The 20,452-nt window shown below is 44.8% G+C and overlaps 1 protein-coding gene across 11 annotated transcripts in view; it reads right to left on the reverse strand.

Moving 5' to 3' along the window:
- GRM5 (glutamate metabotropic receptor 5) overlaps positions 1-20,452 on the reverse strand; it is a 459,510-nt gene that overhangs the window by 428,676 nt on the left and 10,382 nt on the right. The window contains exons 1-2 of one of the 11 annotated variants that reach the window (XM_068266781.1): positions 17,582-17,623; positions 10,483-10,872 (exon numbers count right to left, since the gene is read on the reverse strand). The exons of the other annotated variants lie outside the window; for them this stretch is intronic. The gene's annotated coding sequence lies outside the window, so the exon portion shown is untranslated. Of the gene's footprint in view, positions 1-10,482; positions 10,873-17,581; positions 17,624-20,452 lie in introns of those variants that run through there. 11 annotated transcript variants of the gene reach the window in all.

Genomic DNA, 20,452 nt, shown 5'->3' on the forward strand with positions numbered 1-20,452 from the left:
CTATGGAGGAGAGCTATTTAATACTGGGGTGGGAGCACATTTAACTCCCTATGCTTTGGAGGGGGGAGGAGGGAGCACATGTACTACTTAGATTAATGGGGTTAACAAATATTGGAGAAAATCTGTCTACATAGTCTGGGGAAGAGGTAAGCCTACGTAATATGGGGGTGTGGCCTGGGTTGAGGGGCGGAGTTTAGGGTACCATAACACATACACCTACAAGCCTCTGACCTGTAAATCCGGCTCAGGTTAGGCATCAGGTAGGAAGTTCGTGTGGGGGGCTTTAGGGTTAGGTGTTAAGCAGGTTTGTGCAGGGGGAAGGGGGGGTTACGGTTAGGCGTCAGATAGGAAGTTTGTGTAGGGGAAGGAGGGGTGTCTAGGTTTAGTTGTCGGGTGGGGGGTTGGTAGGTTGAGAGTAGATTGATTTAGCTTTAGCCATAGTAAAATATTTTACTAATCGGGATTACTGGGCGCCCAAATTTCCATGCGCCTTTTTTCGATAGATTTGCCCCTTTTCCACCCAGTAGGGAGGAATTTTGGTACTTGTGATACACAACACTGGACAGACCATTGATTTTTGCAGCCACTGAACTCCTGATAAGATCAGCATCACTAGTGGGAGGAGAAGGTATTTTGGGAGGGATTTGTGGCCAAGAAATAGGGCACTGCAATAAGCGCCAATGGTAATTTTTACAATTAATGGCTACAGAAGGTAATTTGGGTACTAGCAGCAGTTAGCAGCAGGAGGGCTGGAAATCAGCAACTATGTAGTGAAACTATGGGTAGCCATGGTGACTGTGTCAGTAGTGGCGGTGGTGTTCAGCTATTGTGTAGTGGAACTCAGGGTAGTGGCATTGGTTATCAACAGGGGCGTTGCTAGGATCCTGAGAGATTCGGGGTACTTTTGGGCACTTCAGGGGAAAAATGGGTGTGGCCATGCACCAGAATGTGGGTGTGGTCATGGGTGGAGCAAAATTTACATGAACTTAACAGCGGTCTAAGTAAGCATGTCCAGCAAAAGGTTGGATTAAGCCCCCTTCTCTATTAATAGTAAAAAAAAATGCAGCATATCACATAAATAAGCAGTGAGAATCAGATGGTAGGAGCTCTCACATATGATTAAATCTCAGACACTAGGGGGAGAAGCCCAGAAGAGAAGATGTCTGCAGAATCAGGAGACCAAGTGGCCGAAGGTGAGTACTTCCGCCCGCTGCCTGACTCTGCCTGGGGGACATCCAGGGCACCCCAGAATAGATCTGTGGCACGTGCCACTGATCTTTGGGGCTAGCGACACCCCTGGTTATCAGGAGGAGCTCCAGATATTGGCAACTGTGTAGCTGAATTCCAGGTTTGTGGTAGCAGCAGTGACTGCAGGGAAAGCAGCGCTGGAGTTTAGCTACACAGTACCTTCAGGCAGAGGCATTGAGTCCTGTTAGCAGGTCATGATAGCGTTGGTGGTGTTAGTGTTAGTCATAGGTAGGAGATAGATATAGTGTTAGGGGATAGGTTAGTGTTAGGCATAGATGGGGGAGTTTAATGTGAGTAAAGGATAGGCCAACAGAAGGATATTGGTAACATTACCGATATTCTACTATCGATAACAAGTGATGGTAGGGTATCAGTAGTGTTACCAATATACTACTAGGCAATACCTTTTAGATTTTTAGTTTCATGCCTAGTGAGAAGCAAGTAGTCACCAGGTAAAGGTCAGCTCCACCCCTGGTCAGGAGTCAGGACTGGATTTATGCAAAAGCCACATGGACCAAAAGCTGTGGTGAGGGGTAAACAGCATGAGGGGGAGGGGCTGCAAATGGAATATAAAATCATCTGCACACAGGAAATGGCACGTGTGGGAGTAATGCTTCTGCACACGTGTGCTGCTGTATTTCAGATGGTTACAATTGGAAGAAGGAAGCTGCTGTGCACAGAAGGGGGTCCTAATGCATGTGGATGCTTCATTGTTACTATCATCATCGCCATTATATGTTTCTGCAATGCTGACATTTTCTACAGCACCCTACAGACTACACTGAACAATTCATGTCACTAACTGCCTCATAGATACGGAGATCACTACACGATGCAAATCATGTCTCATAGCTGAATGTCCCTGCCACAATCTGACTTCTGGGACGGTTTTGATGTGGGAGCGAAACCCATTAACCCTTTCCAATCCTGTGCCGGACTATGTCTGACATTGGCCTTTTCCAGCAGAGGTCAAGTGTCAGACATAGTCCAGCATGGCTGCCTCTAATGGCGAATCTCGTCTATATACCCCCTCCCTTTAATAAATGACCTCACCTTTAGAGACGGCATGAACTGTTCGCCGGCGAGCAGTATTCTACGAACATACGCTATTCGCATTCGCGGTGAACAGTGAACATTTGGAGTGATCGATTCACCTCTATACATCATTATTTAGCTTTGACCCGTCACCTCACAGTCAGCAGACACATGGCAGCCAATCAGCTAGTACCCCTTCCTGGACCCCCCACCCCCCTATCAAAAAGCAGTTGTGGTGGCCATATTGGATTCATTCTCTGCTGGCTGCTGGCTGTTAGTGAGAGCAGGGTCAGACTTGCTGCAGATAGGTAGGGAAAGCATTAGCTAGGCCTGTGTTCTTGTTCCTCGCTTGCTGTGAAAGCACTACAAACAGCCCTACTGAGGGATAGCACATTGGTCTCCTGTGTGTTTTTTTGTGTGTGACACTCCACAGCCCACTGACACCCAGAGCTGTGTGCACACCACTGTCGTTGCTACATTAAGTTGCACACACAGACAGAACCACTCCAGTGCATTATTATTACACTGTATTCTGATAGTACTATTGCATTTCTCTGTGTGAGACACACCACAGCCCACTGACACCCAGAGCTGTGCATAATGTAATTTCTGCCCTTTAGGGATTAAAACCCGACTTTGCGTCAGCTCCGTAATTTTTGGTGGGACTTTTGGCATGGATTCCCCTCCGGCATGCCACAGTCCAGGTGTTAGACCCCTTGAAACAACTTTTCCATTACTTTTGTGGCCAGAAACAGTCTTGTAGGTTTTAAAATTCGCCTGCCTTTTGAAGTCTATGGCGGTTCGTCAGATTCGCCTGTTCGTGCACATTTTCAAAAGTTCACATTCGCCATTTGCGAACTAAAAATTCGTGTTCGCAACATCTCTACTCACCTTACCAAAAAAGACAAGTGACAAGCAGGAGAAGCTAAAACTGCTACATTGATCACCTTAATCCATCCAGATGTTTGAGATCCACACACACTGGCAGCTGGGAACGGTTCCCCCAGCTTGAATGAAACGTTCACTGACGGCAGAAGGATATGGGGATTCTCAACTAGGAATCCTGAGCGTTTCTGTGCCACGGCTGCAAGGAAGAATAACTCAGTATGTCTCCATATAAATAATACCAGGCTACAGCCGGAACTGGAGAGGCAACTTTTACAGCATTAAAATATAAGAAGGTTTGTGCAACAATGACTCTGCAGCACAGAGATATATCTTAATCTAGGAGGGTGAGCTGGCAGCGAAGGATAGGGAGGAGATATAAGTTCAAAGCCAACATCCAACCAAAGCTATCTCTTGCATGGAACTGGATGTTTGAAGGGAAACCGTATTAATATCACTGTGCATCTCTTCCCATAAAAGAAACCAAATATAGCTGTTACACTGAGCGGAATATCTGCCCATTTATAGGCTCTCTGATGTCATCTAGACTTGGAACCTATGTCTCCACCCACCACGGCCAATCAGAAAACACCTGTGCCCTTTACTTTAAACACACACGTTCAGGAAAGGGACCATGTCCTCTAAGGCAGAGGTCCCCAACCTGGGGGCCGCGGCCCCCTGGGGGTCCGTTGGCAGATTTCTGGGGGGCCGCGGCGGATCTGGCCTTTCTCCCTCTCCCCCCAGCGGCCGCCGTTCCTGATACCTTATGAGCGGCGGCCGCTTTCTTCCTTATATTCCCCATGGCCCCTCTCGCATCTCGTATTACAGCAGCGCTTGCTGTGCGACTGCTGTAAGAAAGGAAGGAGGCGGGGCAGCGTTCCCATGGTAACGGCGATCGCCGCTACAGGAAGCCGCTGCCCTATTTCCTACTCTTCTTACAGCAGCCGCGCGGGAAGCGCTGCTGTAATACGAGGTGCTGCAAGAGGAGAGGAGCTATGGGGAACATAAGGAAGCGACTGCCCGCTCGTAAGGTAACAGGAGCGGCGGCCGCGCGGGGGGAGGAGAGGCTACACTGGGCTAACTGTACTGGCGACACTGGGGCAGCGATACTGGGCTAACTATACTTGCTATTCTGGGCTAACTATACTTGCTATTCTGGGCTAACTATACTTGCTATTCTGGGCTAACTATACCTGCTATACTGGGCTAACTATACCTGCTATACTGGGCTAACTATACCTGCTATACTGGGCTAACTATACCTGCTATACTGGGCTAACTATACCTGCTATACTGGGCTAACTATACTTGCTATACTGGGCTAACTATACTTGCTATTCTGGGCTAACTATACCTGCTATACTGGGCTAACTATACTTGCTATTCTGGGCTAACTATACTTGCTATACTGGGCTAACTATACTTGCTATACTGGGCTAACTATACTTGCTATTCTGGGCTAACTATACTTGCTATACTGGGCTAACTATACTTGCTATTCTGGGCTAACTATACTTGCTATACTGGGCTAACTATACTTGCTATTCTGGGCTAACTATACTTGCTATTCTGGGCTAACTATACTTGCTATACTGGGCTAACTGTACTTGCTATACTGAGGTAACTGTACTAGCTATACTGTGGTAACTGTACTTGCTATTCTGGGCTAACTATACTTGCTATACTGTGGTAACTGTACTTGCTATACTGTGGTAACTGTACTTGCTATACTGGGGTAGCTATACTTGCTATACTGGGGTAGCTATACTTGCTATACTAGGCTAACTGTACTTGCTATACTGGGGTAACTACTGGCTATACTGGGGTAGCTATACTTGCTATACTAGGCTAACTGTACTTGCTATACTGGGGTAACTACTGGCTATACTGGGGTAACTGTACTTGCTATACTAGGCTAACTGTACTTGCTTTAGTGTGGTAACTGTACTTGCTATACTGGGATAACTGTACTTGCTATACTGTGGTAACTGTACTTGCTATACTAGGCTAACTGTACTGGCTGTACTGTGGTAACTGTACTTGCTATACTGGGGTAACTGTACTTGCTATACTGTGGTAACTGGACTTGCTATACTGTGGAAACTGTACTTGCTATACTGTGGAATCTGGGAAAAAAGGGGGGGGGCTGCTGCCGCCGACACTAGCCACGCCCACTCAACACCCCCCCCCCCCCCCCCCCCCAGGGGGGCCCGGGGAAAATTTTGGTCGGGATAGTGGGCCCCGGGCTCAAAAAGGTTGGGGACCCCTGCTCTAAGGAATGCTAATGAAAACAAAACATTAGGCTAGAAGTGAGGCTAAAGAAAACCCATTATTAAAAAAAACACCTTCAGGGGGATCCTTACCTCAGGAGGGGTACCTCTGGATCCTACTGAGTCTTCCCCCGTCCTCTTCCATCCTTGCAATCCAGCGCTTCACCCAAGGACAGTGGCAATCCAGCGCTGCGCCCCCCCCCCCCCCCCCCATCCCACCCCCGGACAGTGGCGAGGTAAATATTTACTTACCATGATTTAGCGCAGGCGCAGTAGCTGCTCTCCACTTTTGCTCTGGTGGAAATAGCCAAGGCCGACTGGGTCAGCTGTACTGCGCAGGCGAATAGCACTACTTTGTCAGCTGTGCTTTTGGGGGAGCCAGCGTTGGATTCCTTAGGTTTAGGAGGATGAGGGAAGCTTCATTTGGATTCAGAGGCTTCCTCTTCCCGAGGTAAGTGTCCTCCAGAGGTTTTTTATTTTTTGGGTTTTTTTTTTTAATACAGAGTCACTTTAACCCTGTACAGTTAAAAATAATGTCGCTATGTATTGCAAAATACCACTTAAAGCGGACCCAAACCAAACTTTTTTTTTTAATTCAAAATATTTAGTTGCACCACTCTGACACATACAAAGATAAATAAACACTCCTTCAAGCCTATGAGCATTTCAGTGCATGCTTTTTACCCTCCTCTTTGCATAACTAGGGTTATACAGGGGGCAGCCATTAGCAATTCCTCCATTGCCGGACACTATCTACTCCACCAGTCTGCCGGATTCTGTCCCGGCAATATGAAAGGAAGGGAGGGGTTCCTCTAATAAATGTAAAATATTTTATATTTGTCATCATGCAGCTGAAAAAAAGGCTGCTATTTATTATTATAATTTAGAAAATAGATTTTAGTTCGGAAATCTTGTATTTTTAATTTGGGTCCACTTTAATAAAATGTTTTGAAAAAAAAAGAACAAAAACCACATTACTGATGATATCACATTCCATATAATATCCCCCCCCCCCCCCCTCAAAAAAAAGAGTTAATGTGGAAAATGCAGGTTTGCAAAAATCTTCCTTCACTAATGATTACTAAATGCCTACAAAGTGAGATCAATGATTGCCTGGGCAACCGTTATTGAATTCAGATGTCTTCAACACTATGTGCTGGAATCAAATACTCTTAGGATGCTGTCCCTGGTGGTGTGTACTCAAGAAACTCATAGCTTGTCAGCCATTAAATCTCTGCAAATCTGGGTTATCAATATATAAAGGTTTGATCATCAAAAGAAGCACAAATTACCAACCGGACTGCCCCTCCCCCTCCATCTTCCCTCCCCTTTCTTATTGGCATCCACATTGTGATTGACATTCAGTGACACAACCAGTTAATGCGCTCAGTAAACTGAAGCCAAATAGGTCTCAGCATAAATCAATAATAAAGCAATAATAATTCATAATTGCAGTTAGATATGATGCTACAGTGTGACTCCATGCTGACTGGAAGTTAATCACCCCACCTTATTAATATTGAACACTAGTGGATGGAATCCTCCAGACAATTGTCCCGCCCCCCAAAAACAAACAAACAGACAAAGAAACTGAAAAACAAACTGCTGGGAAAGTGGAGCAGCTCCCTTGAACCACCAATAAGGATACCCATGCATGATACAATCTTTTTCATAGTAGTAGACGGGTAAACAACTGAGTGAATGTACCTTGAATGGCTATTTTAGGTCGTCCCTAATAGGACATAGAAATGGTAAGATTGGACCAAAAAGATTGTCTCATTAGTAGGCACCTTAAGATTGGAGCCATTACATGAATGTTAAAGAAAACCTGAACTGAAAATTTAAAGTCAAAATAAGGATACATAAGTCATACTTACCTTCCATGTAGTCTACTCCTCAGTGTCTTACTCCTGTCCTGCATCCTGGTTGTTCACTGTGATCAAGGGAATTTTCCGTCCTCCATTTTGAAAATGGGCATTACCCATAACAGCTTTCTGGTCAGCACACAGTTAAACTGTAACATCGCCCACTTGAGCCATAGGGAAACATGGACATTGCCTGGTACATAAGTTTTCCTTTCAGCTATAACTGACAGCAACTGATATTTTACTGACAGCAACTGATCTCACAAAATATTGTCAGAACTGGAAGGGATTATTGTCAGAAGAAAATGGTGAGCTTCTGAGAGGAACTGGTGGCAAGGTAACTATGTAATGTTCATTTGAAGTTACGTGTGTTTATTTTAAATATTTTTACTCAGTACAGGTTCTCTTTAAGTGGGTGTGTTGGCATCTGCTATAGGTTTTTTTGTTGTTTTTTTTGTGCACCTGTCTTGATCACATGATTGACATTCCCCCACCCCCTCCTTTCTCCCCTTGAGTCTGAAATGCCCGCATTTAATAACCGATAATGCTACGGACATTAAATTACGAGCTCCTCTGAGAGGGGACACTTGGTGACGTGAATTGTTCCCTGTATTTGGACTTTCCCCCATTTCTGAAAACTGCTGAAGAAAATGTTATGAAAATAAATAAAATAATAATTTGGTGCTGGGTATGTCCACAGTGATTTATATACTTCCTGTGAGTACATGCTACTCTCGGTCACATCACTTTGGTGTGACATTATTACATAGTATGGGAGTGACTTCTAAAGACAGGGGTACTGTGCTCAACAACCAAGGGGTTAAAATGAAGCAGTTGCCTAGGGCAACCATTGCGGTTCCTGGCTGAGGTTAGCAGTGCTCCTGTTGGCAGCTGCTCCTTCTTTCTTAGCACCTGTCTTGATCAAAGTGACCAATCATCCCCTCTTTTTCCCGCCTCCCACCCCTGGCTTTGGATTAAAGTGTTGGAAGTGACATGAATGGTTCAATGTGTTTTAAGAGATGGCAAAAAATGGGTCAATGCTACGCACTTTCTGCAGGATTATAGCTGCTAATAGACAATTATGCATGGAGACATTATAATAGAATGAATAATAATAATAATAATAATACTATTTAATGTACTTCAGGAAATGGGTCAGTGCTATATACATGCATAATAGTAATTATAATAATAGTACCAATAGTAATGAATAGTTGCAGCTGCCATGACCACAACAGTGACCAAAAATAACCCTTGATGTGATTACCCAGGCATTGCACACATCACATTGATTTACCAAGACAGGTGCAGTGCAAACTGGTCCAAAAGCAGTTGCCCAGAGCAACCACTGAGGTCTCAGCTGGTCGCATTGGCAACCGCCCCACTTGCTTAGCACCAGGCTACAGCAGCCTATCCTTCCTTTGTATCTGCAGACAATGAGATACTGCCAGGGCAGAGAGGTTTCAGCAGGTGGACAGGGATAGAGACTTGCTGTGAAGGCAGAAGGGATGGATTGTCCAAACAGACCCATAAACTTGTATTGGGACGCTGTCCAAGGTGCTGAAATCCCTCCCAGCCACAGCTGCTTTCATTGACAGACACCGGCTGCATATCAATGCTTCTATATGGGCCAGCCAGGCGCTCAGCGATCATTGAAAGGTTTTACTATTTGCTGGATGCACATGGATTAGACTGCCTGGCTGCAAAGTCGGTTCAGCTACAGAGGAAAACAGCGCAGTGCAGCCAGGACTGACTATCACCAGAAAAACACATTCCCAACAGGCTGGGGGCACACTTGTGTGGTTTCTGCATTGGAAAACTTGTTAGTCAGTGGGCAAGCTCATACTTAAAGGGCAACTGAAGTGAGAGGCATAGGGAGGCTGCCATATTTGTTTACTTTTAAGCAATACCAGCCTGGCAGCCCTGCTGGTCTATTTGGCTGCAGTGGTGTCTGAATAACACAAAAAACAAGCATGTGGCTAATCTTTTCAACAATTTCAGAAACATCTGATCTGTTGCATGCTTGTTCAGGGTCTATGGCTACAAGTATTAAGAGGCAGAGGATCAGTCAATCAACCAACCGATTTGATCATTTTATCGAATCGAGGGAAAAATCAAGTGTTTTCCAGTATGCGCGATCGACAATCATTGACCAATATCTGGGTGAATCATGTTCACATTATTTCCATTGACAAAGAATCGATTTTTGGATTCAGAGCATAGAGGCACTACTTCGTTCAGGTCGATAAGTGATGGTGAATTGCATAGGATATCGCTTGTAGGGCCACTAGTCGATCGACTTTCGATTAACCACACTGTAGTTGATTTCCCAATAAAGTCAATTGCTTATGTAGCATACACACATCCAATTTTGATTAGCCAATCACTGACCAATTTTACCACCTCTATGTAGTGTGAGTATCAACAGCTAGTGAATACTATGAGCAGATTGTGTAGTTAGACCCTCATACTAAATGGTGGTGATAAGATTGGTCAGTGATCGGCCCATCATAATTGACAGTGTACTACAAGGAGGTGAAAACATTTCCCAATCATTGGTCAATCAAAATTGGATGTGTGTATGCACTATATGTTATTTGCTAGATGTATGGCTGTATTTTAAATGTGTTTTTTGCATGCAGAGAAAAATAAAAAAACATCAGCAGCACAGGACTGTGTGTGCTTTTGCTATCAGTTACATTGGCTGCTGTGAAAAACAAAAAAAAATGTGTTTTGCAACATACAAACACACATGGTGTACAGAAATCGCATGCAGAAAAAGGCATAAAGAAAACGGACAGACAACAAGTTCACCCCCAGCCCTAGAATGAGCTCCTTTGCAAAAATAAAACTTTGCCTAGACATTCCTTTATCCGCAGAGCGATAGACAATGCACACATTCAATATTTACAGAGGCATAAAATATTCTGCATTCAACTAGACATTTTCTACACCAAATATTATGTAACAGAGCCAGGCAACCGAGCTGGTGCTGAGCAAAGTTCAGTAACCCATAGCAACAAGATGCTACATGATGAGCAAAGCGCAGTAACCCATAGCAATGAGATGCTACATCCACTCCAGAACAGATGGAGTTATGCAGTGGAACATCTGAGAACTGGTTGCTATGGGTGACAGAACTTTGCCGATGAAATGAGTAACAAAACACACATTTCTACCTTTTTTTAAGGGGGTGTAAAAAACAAATCCCAGTTCCAGCAAGGAGGTTGTATTTATAAATTCCAAATAAGATAAGATACAGAGTCCACCACCAGGCTTCTGAAGTGGGCATCCAAGGACTGATGAGCCCACCCCCTCCTCCCCAGATGGATGAATGCCCTATGGCAGGTTTGTATATCCAATGCCCAGATGTACAGACACGGACCCTTGCGGGGGTGGATGAGATTGGAGCGCTGCGATCCTCCGCACGATTCCCATGCACGCCGATCTTCCAGCACAGCGAAGGAGACGCTGCCACCTGCTTCCCCCTCTCAGTGCTGCATCCACCCAGCGCTGTGCAGGAAGAGAGAGGATTCTGTATTCTTCTTCTTCTGGTTTGGGTAGAGGTGCTGCTGGAGATAAGAGGTCCCAGGTGAAATCTCAGATCATGCTTGCTGACAAGCCATCCACATCCTCACGCCTGAGCTACTGCAAATGATATACTCCTACACCTCAGCTCAGCCTCTAGATCCTAACCCTTTCCCTGCCACGGTGCTCTGTGTGTGACGAGGAGGGTCTCTCTGCTTGAGGAGGGGGGGGGGGGTCCCTATTCAGAGCCTAACAACCAGGATTCCGGAACTATTGTTATCATTCTTGCTATTATCAAAGACAAGTGCAGCAGTCCAAGGTGACCAATTGGGGCAGCCTGCTGTTTCAGCCGCTGAACCGATGCAAACATTGAAGTTCAGGCTACTTGCGTACATTGCAAACAGGCTAGGAGCACCCTTGTCTGTTTTCATGTGTGTTGCACATTGCTCTGCACACAGCCTCCAGCGGCTACCCCGACCACAGCTCGGGATTACCACTCTGAGCTGCGGTTTTCCGCCCCGACGCTAGCTCGGGATTACCGCCAAGGAGGTTAAAATGGGCTACATACCCACCACCCACTCATATGAGGGATACAAGCAGTATAGCCATTGTACTAAATTGTTTAAAGTACAAATTGTGCTACTATAATGTCGCTGGCTCACTTACAAAATAGGGATCTAGCAGTCAAATGCATTGCATAAAGGTCTTACAGCAGTCAATTTACTGCAATTGGTAAGCACCAGGTCTAGCCGAGCACTGGCCCTCATCAATCAGGCCAAAAAGACACTATACTGGAGTATAGGGGTCATATATCCCGGAAACAGTAAATTCGGGCGCCTGAGGCTAGTGGACAAATCGGGCGCCGCCATTCACTTCTATAATAAATATCGTTTAATGGGCGCCCGGTAGGAAAAAAGGGCGCCGGAGAAAACTAACGTTTTAAAAGCGGCGCCCGGAGACTTAATGTTTTATTACTGTTTCTCATGATTCCACATTATTTAATGATTTATACATGTTTAAATATTATTTTTAAACGAAAACCAGTACAATATTTTTCCCAAACATTATTTTTAAACGAAAAACATTACTTTTTTTTTTACATTATTTTTAAACGAAAAAAATTACAGGGGGGTCTTAGGTTTAGGCACCAACAGGGGGGTCTTAGGTTTAGGCACCAACAGGGGGGTCTTAGGTTTAGGCACCAACAGGGGGTCTTAGGTTTAGGCACCAACAGGGAGGACTTAGGTTTAGGCACTAACAGGGGGGTCTTAGGTTTAGGCACCAACAGCGGGGTCTTAGGTTTAGGCACCAACAGGGGGGTCTTAGGTTTAGGCACCAACAGGGGGGTCTTAGGTTTAGGCACTAACAGGGGGGTCTTAGGTTTAGGCACCAACAGGGGGGTCTTAGGTTTAGGCACTAACAGGGGGGGTCTAGGGGTTAGGGGTAGGTACAGGGAGGGTTACTTAGGCACCAACAGGGGGGGTCTTAGGTTTAGGCATCAACAGGGGGGTCTAGGGGTTAGGGGTAGGTACAGGGAGGGTTACTTAGTAATTTTTTTTTTAAACGTTATTATGCGTTTTTACAATTGCCGATTTAATACACATTATTTAATGATTTATAACGTTTAAAAACATTACTTTTAAACGAAATACATTTTTAAACGTAATCCATGTTTATCGTTAAAAACCCGGCGCCCTTTTTTCCCATCGCCCCTTTTTAACGTACGCCATATATCCCAGCCAGGTCAACATCTGCAAGGAGTTTGTATGTTCTCCCTGTGTCTGCGTGGGTTTTCTCCAGGCACTCCGGTTTCCTCCCACATCGCAAAAACATACAGATACTTTAATTGGCTTTCCCCCAAAAAAATTGGCTCTAGACTATACATGCACTACACGATACATACATATGACTATGGTAGGGACTAGATTGTGAGCCCCTCTGAGGGACAGTTAGTGACAAGACAATATACTCTGTACAGTGCTGCGTAATATGTCGGCGCTATATAAATAACTAAATAATAAATAATATATTAGAAGTACACACTGATCCCCTCTTGAAATGTATCACCCCAGTATATGCACTATCGTTCACATAAACATATACTTAAATACACCACAGCTACATAGAACTCAACATGTTTCGCCTATTACATTAAAAAAGGCTTTCTCAGGAGAAAAATAATAAACATGCAGTGCTTAAATGTGCATAATAAGTGACAATCAGTAGCCCAGAGTCAGAGCCTGGCAGAAATCACACAGATGGAAATGTACCATATCATCAAATCTTGTTTATTTTTTTCAATGTGCTTTAAAAAGGAACTTTAACTTCAATACATTTGAACTTCAACCCAGTCAGTAGCCGATACCCCCCTTACCAAGCAAAATCTGTACTTTTTCTCGAATAGATCATCGGGGGCATCTGTATGGTTGATATTGTGGTGTAATCCCTCCCACAGTGTGATGTCATGACCATGGTCCTGACAGTTTGCTGCCTGAGAACCTTGTTGCGTTGAGAGAAACAACAGCTGTTTTCCAACTGCCAACTTAGTTTCCAACTGCCAAGGAAGCAATATCTCCCTCTGTGCATAGAACTCTCAGCAATGAACATTCCGTACAGATCACCTGGCAGAAGTAAAGCTGTCACCACCAGTGATAAATCTCAGGATGTAAATCAGGAAGAGGAAAGATTTTACAATGAGCAAACACTGCCTAATTAATGATGGCTCACTGTCACTGCTGTCAGTGAGATTCCTAGCGGGTTTAACCTTCCTGGCGGTAAGTTGTTCGGGGTAAGTCGCGCAGGAGATTTTCTCCGGCCCTGCTCGGCCGATTTTCTTAATTTTTTTTTTTTGCTGGACGCAGCTAGCACTTTGCTAGCTGCGCCAGCACACCGATCGCCGCCGCCACGTGCCCGATCGCCGCTATCCGTCGCGGCGCGCGGCCCCCCCCCAAGACCCTGTGCGCTGCCTGGCCAATCAGTGCCAGGCTGCGCCGAGGGGTGGATCGGGACTCCCAATGACGTCACAACGTTGGTGACGTCGGTGACGTCATCCCGCCCCGTCGCCATGGCGACGGGGGAAGCCCTCCAGGAAATCCCGTTCTTTGAACGGGATTTCCTGATCAAAGATCGCCGAAGGCGATCAAAGCGGGCGGGGGGATGCCGCTGAGCAGCGGCTATCATGTAGCGAGCCCTGAGCTCGCTACATGATTTTTTTTTTTTTAAAAACTGCTGCGCTGCCTCCTGGCGGAATTTTTCATACCGCCAGGAGGGTTAAAGGACACCCGAGGTGACATGTATCATGATGAGATAGACATGTGTATCTACAGTGCCTAGCACCCAAATAACTATGCTGTGTTCCCTTTTTTTTCTTTCTCTGCCTGAAAGAGTTAAATATCAGGTATGTAAGTGGCTGACTCAGTCCTGACTCAGACAGGAAGTGACTACAGTGTGACCCTCACTGATAAGAAATTCCAACTATAAAACACTTTCCTAGCTGAAAATGGCTTCTGAGAGCAGGAAAGAGATAAAAAGGGTCAATAATTCATAGATTTTAGCTCTGGCTTACTTCAATAATTGTGTCATTGAGCAAAAACAATATAACAGTTAAAACTTAAAAAGTAGATTTAAACATAAAATAAAACTGTGGAATATCTTAAAAAGTCATGTTTAGGAGAAGGAAGATAGATACAATCATTTATTTCATTAGTTTATTAGTTTATTTTCGCCTCGGGTGTCCTTTAAATTCTATTCTTCCTCCAAATCATAGCAACTCGGATCCCACTTGGGGCCCACTGGAAATCGTAAATTGCAATCACTGAACTAATTGCTAACGTTATTTTGCATAGCGATTCCTGGCGAATTGAAAGCGATTTTTAATGTAATGCTAGTGAGTAGAGAGTACAGCAATTGCAATTTGCTTCATTTTTTCCCTTGTTCTGGGCAGTAAAATTGCTGCAAAATCATTTTTGTACAGCCATTGGAAAGTGACTTGAGCCTATACTTTGTATTGGAGCGCAAAAGCGCAAAAGCTCCTAAAATGCTGCAGGACCCACACATGCAATTTGGAGTTCATGCAATCGCTCCTGTGGAATCACCTCCATTTACTTTCATTAGCCTAGTGCTTTTGGAGTTGCTGGTGATTCCTAATTAGGGCTGAAACAGCTCCTTAGGCCTGGAACCCACTACAAATAGCTATTGCAATCGCTAGCGTTTTTAATGAGCATTTTATAAGCAATTTCATTAGCGTTTTCTGGCGAATTTGGTAGCGATTTTAAAAAGTGCAATATATTTGCCAGCGATTGTGTAGTGATTTGCGATTAGCGATTTTAATTCTGATTGGTCCTTTCAATGTAATTTAAAATCGCTCTCAAATCGCTAGCGATTCATGAACGATTACGCCAGAGTTTATATACTTTACAGTGCAGAAACGTAAACGCCACCAAAATGCTGCATGTCCTGCGTTTGTGATTTTGCTCATTGCATTTGCTCCAGTGGAATTTGGCCCATCCATTAACATCAGCTGAGCAATTAGGGAAATCGCCAGCATCTGAATTGCTCCCCAAATGCTCAAAAAAAGAGTCGCTCTATTGGGTTCCCCAGGCCTCAGAGTTGGACATCAGCTACAGAGCAGCGCAGGACAGAGTCCTGAGCTCCCCCCAGCCTATGTAAATGTAGTTTCCATATATAGGTGAACTCTCTCCCTTGGTACAAATACATGCTCTGATTTCCCTGTGACTGTCTCAGGGCATTGCACGATGCTCAATCATCCAATTATTTTGGCAGTTTCTTCACAAGACTCCATCTGCTCCTGGCTAGAATACTTCATATAGGAGCGTCTCCAATAGCAATCAGTGGACATTACTGGGGTCTGCTCAGCATCCAAGCAATTCGGTAGTCAAAAAAAAAAATCCTTATACTGTACTCAGGTTTCCCAATTTAGCTATCAGAACAGAACAACTTCAGAAGACTCTTCAGGCAGGGGCATAACTACAATTAATTAGGCCCCCCCAGCGAAACTTTGATCCCCCCCCCCCCCCAATTCTAACACCCCTCCCCTTGCCTCCCCTTAGTGTCCTTCACAGCTTGTATCGGAAGAAGGGAAGGTTAGTAGTTGCGCCCCCCCCACAGCTCTGGGCCCCCCTGTGATCGCATAGGCTACTTCCCTCTAGTTAAAGTGTACCTGTCGGGCATAAAATCAAAAATCAATTCTTTATTTTTATCTGGTAAAAAAGTAATAAGGATGCTGACCAGGCAATCCAAAAGTTAAAATCACTATTACTTTTCTTGTTGATGAATGATCATTCCCCAGTTTACCTGACTCTAATTTGGTACACACAAAAGGAAGTTTCAGGGCATGCTGGGTTGTCCTTTTTTGCTTCTTTACTTTCTTCTCAGACTTACCTAATGCCGCCTGATTGGCTGAAGCCTCTTTCCCTTCTGTTTTCCCCTCCCACACCTCTGTTCTTCTCTGATTGGCCAATATTGCTCCTGCTGAGACAATGCACTTTCTATAGTGAAGGGGAAATCAGGCAGAAGAGACTAAAGGTGCGTACACACATGCGACTATAGTCGTTTGTAACGATCGTTCCCCGATCTTTACCAACGACGATCGTTATAAAAAACGAACCACCGACTATTAAGGCAAACGACGAACGAGCCAAATCGCTACAAAAGAAAGTTCTGTCTCGGCGGATTTTAACCAACGACGATCGTTTGCAAAAGTAGTACATCGTTGGAAACGATCGTTCGTACTAGGCTTGACATGCGCATTTCACTATTTCTCCATGGAACTTCTCATTTTTATGCGCAGGCGCAATAGTTGCTTTCTGTGATGTAACGTTCGTTCTAACGATCAGATCGTTACACACATTTTAAAACTACCTTTACTCCGGTCGTTCTTTCATCAATTAAAAGTTCGTTCGTCGTTCTTAACGAACGATCGTTGTCGCATGTGTGTACGTAGCATAAGGGAGGAAATGACATCAGAATTGGCTCCAAAATAGCCACACTTAAAATGGGAAATTGTAAGAAAAATATTCTCTTTTTTTTACTGTAGAAAAATCACTAAAATTAAAACGTGGACAGTGCAATACAGTATGTTATGTAAGTAGAGGAAGTATTTATCTACTTATATATGTGTTTTTTTCTGAGATATATGGCTGACAGCTCCTCTTTAAGCCCCTGTGACTTCAAGTATACAGTTTGTATTTGCTTGCTGTGTTACAGACAGAGATGGACTAAAGTAAAATGTGGCCTTATGCAAGCAGCCAGCCAGCTTGGGCTTTACCTGTTTTTCTCCTGCTTTTTTGGCAAAAAAACAATCACGGTAAAACCTGCGCAAGTCAATGAGGATCTGAATGATCCTCAACAACTTAATCGGACATGTTGGTTGTTCAAAACAAATGGCTGCCGTGGGTGGTGTGCGTCGCTAAACATCGTTTAATTAATTTTCATTAAACGTCACTGCACGATAAATCGCTTGTCACGCAATATCGCTAATTGGGTACGGGAATTTATCTCTCACATAGTCTCTAACCTGTTAACAGCTGCGCAAAAGGTGGATCAGCGCAACCTGTTAACAGTACAAGATTTTTGTCTCAGCATTGGATGAGATTAAAGTTATGGTGTAGTTTTTTAAAGCCACTAACTGGCAAATGTCCCTGTCTAAGTATAGCACTTGGCAGAGGAAGCGGTGATCTATTGCGCGCTCGTGAGCAATGCTGGCTTCCAGTTACAGTAAAGGCTCTGTACTTATATGAAGAAACTGCTTTCCAGCGGTACCTCTGGGCACAGGATGTTTTATTTCTGCCTTACAGAAGGTGCGTCAGCAAAGTGAGAAGAGAAGGCTCTCTATGGACTCTCAGGAACCGGTGATGTCATTGCGGCAAGAGGTGCAAAGTCCACTACCACGCAGTGACGTCACTAGACCCCACTACGTCAGTTCCTGGGGGGAGGGGGAGGGTAATGCTTCCAGCCGTTACATCCAAGTGAAAAGTGCCCTTAAAAATTGGCAAAGTAGATCAGGGATCCCCATTGTGTAGATGACTTTCTAGTCACATTTTCTTTTAGCTGTTTAGGATACATCAAATGTTATTATTATTATTATGTATTTATATAGCACTGACAGCTTCCACAGCATACATAGGGCTTGATTCACTAAAGCGTGCAAAGTGTTAGCACTCCAGTGAAAAGCCACTTTGCACGTGCTAACATGCTTTGCACCTGCTAACTAGGGTGCGAAGTAGTTTGCACATGCTAACTACTTAGCACCGTAGTTAGCACATGCAAACTACATAGCCCCTGATTAGATGTTGAAGTTGATAGGGTAAAAGCATGGATAACAGCATAATGCTGCTTTGTACATCAATCCTGTAGTCACATTGATGCTGGGGAAGTGTGGCGGCCAGTCTATCTTGTCATCTCCCAGGTGATTGACATCTGAGCCAGAACTCTCACTCACCAGTGGCAGTGCATTTGTGAATCTAGAAAGAACTATCAGGTTAACAGCCCGCCTCATGTCACCTGCCTGCCCACCCATTAGAGCGCTCAAGCAAGAGCAATGATGCATATCGAGCATGACCCATGTGACGTGGCCCTACGTCATGAAGATGAGAAGATGCGCCCATGCAACTGAGATGGCTCCTCAGGTCATGTGACTGCATTTTAATGGATACCCGAGGTGACATGTGACATGATGAGATAGACATGGATATGTACAGTGCCTAGCACACAAATAACTATGCTGTGTTCCTTGTTTTCTTTCTCTGCTTGAAAGAGTTAAACATCAGGGGCTTGATTCACAAAGCGGTGCTAACAGTTAGAACGCTGGTGAAAAGCCCTTTATCACGCCTAAACTCAGTGTAGGCGTGATAAGTTTAGATGTGATAAGTGTAGGTGTGATAAGTTTAGGCGTGATAACTATAGCACCAACTAGGTTAGCACCGCAGTGCACAGCTGATCAAAAGTTTTGCGCTAGCAAAGTCTGGTGCACTTCGCATAGAGTTTAATGGCGCTGCTTTGCGTGCGGGACTTATCTAAACTTATCACGCCTAAACTTATCACGCCTAAACTGGCTTTTCACCAGCGTGGTGCAATGGTTATCACTCCTAAAGTCTTTTAGGCGTGCTAACTGAGTTAGCACCGCTTTGTGAATCAGGCCCCAGATATGTAAGTGGCAGTTCCTGTCTGAGTCAGGACTGGGTCAGACTACAGTGTGACCCTCACTGATAAGAAATTACAACTATAAAACACTTTCCTAGCAGAAAATGGTTAGCTCTGGCTTACTTCAATTAATGTGTCATTGAGCTAACACAATTAAAACAGTAAAAACTTAAAAAGTAGATTTAAATATAAAATAGAACTGTGGAATATCTTAAAAAGTCATTTTTAGGAGAAGGAGGATAGATACAATTGTTTATTTCATTCGTTTACTTTCACCTTGGGTGTCCTTTAAACTAAAGAATGAAATTAAAGCAAACCTGTGATGTTTGCCAGGCACAAATTTAGATACTTACCTCAGGTGGTGGAAGTCTCTCGTTCCCCAGATACTTCCCTGTCCTCCTCCGTTCCAGCACAGAGACCCCCAAAGCGTGGCCACACTGTGCCTGCGCAGTAGCAAGGACCTACTCAGGATTCGGCAGAAAAAGCTTTTCTGGGCGAAATCTGAGCTGGTCTGCGCTAAAGAGGTTTTGCGGGCAGGACAGCGCTGGTCGGAGGAGGACAAGGGAAGCCTTTGGTTGGAGATCCCTCTCCCAAGGTGATTATTCATTTGGGGCACTTTTTTTCTCACAGGTTTCCTTTAACTGAAACAACTGCATCAGTTTTAAAGGAAAACTGTAAGGAAAAAAAGTGACTCTGTGGAGTACTTAACTCGGGAGGGGGAGCCTCTGGATCCTAATGAGGCTTCCCCCATCTTCTTCAGCCTCTGGGATCGAGCACTGTCAGTGTCAGCCCTCGCCTACAAGCTTGTCAGCAGGCAGTGTAGACACAACAAGTAGGGCGTGGCAATATTAACCTATCCACCATCCTGCACAGGGGCAGTACTAGCAGGGCGGGAATTACAATAAGGCACTGTAGGCATGTGTCTACAGGTGTCTGATGATGGAAAGGCGGCTTACTTCCCTCCCCGAGTGCCTCCCTCCCTCATTCCTTATGCAGAGTCCTAATGAGAGTGTAAATAAGAGGTTACTCACCTGGGTTTCTGCATTCCACTGACCAGATCTCCCTTCAGTCAGGGGCACCTCTAGCTACTTAACCACTTTAACCCCACGCATACGAATTTCTCCGTCCCTTTTTCCATCCTTTAACTCCCAGGGACGGAGAAATCCGTACTTTCCGCGTTCCCGATGCTGCCCGCGCTCCCGCTCGTAAACACGCCACCCGCCGCTAGTAAACACGCCGCCGCCCGCTCGCCCGGAGATCTATGAACGGGAAAATCCACTCCCGTTCGTTGATCTAAGCTCCGCAATGATCCGCTGCTCTCCGATGGGCAGTGCGATCATTGTGAAAAACACACACTTACCCAGCCTCCAAGTACTTCCTCCAAGCTTCCGGAAGGACGCTTGGAGGTCGCATTAAAACAAAAAGTTACTGTGGCCATCTTGTGGCCAAATAGTAAAACTA

The sequence above is a fragment of the Hyperolius riggenbachi genome, chromosome 2 (genome assembly GCF_040937935.1).
Source record: "Hyperolius riggenbachi isolate aHypRig1 chromosome 2, aHypRig1.pri, whole genome shotgun sequence".
NCBI lineage: Eukaryota > Metazoa > Chordata > Amphibia > Anura > Hyperoliidae > Hyperolius > Hyperolius riggenbachi.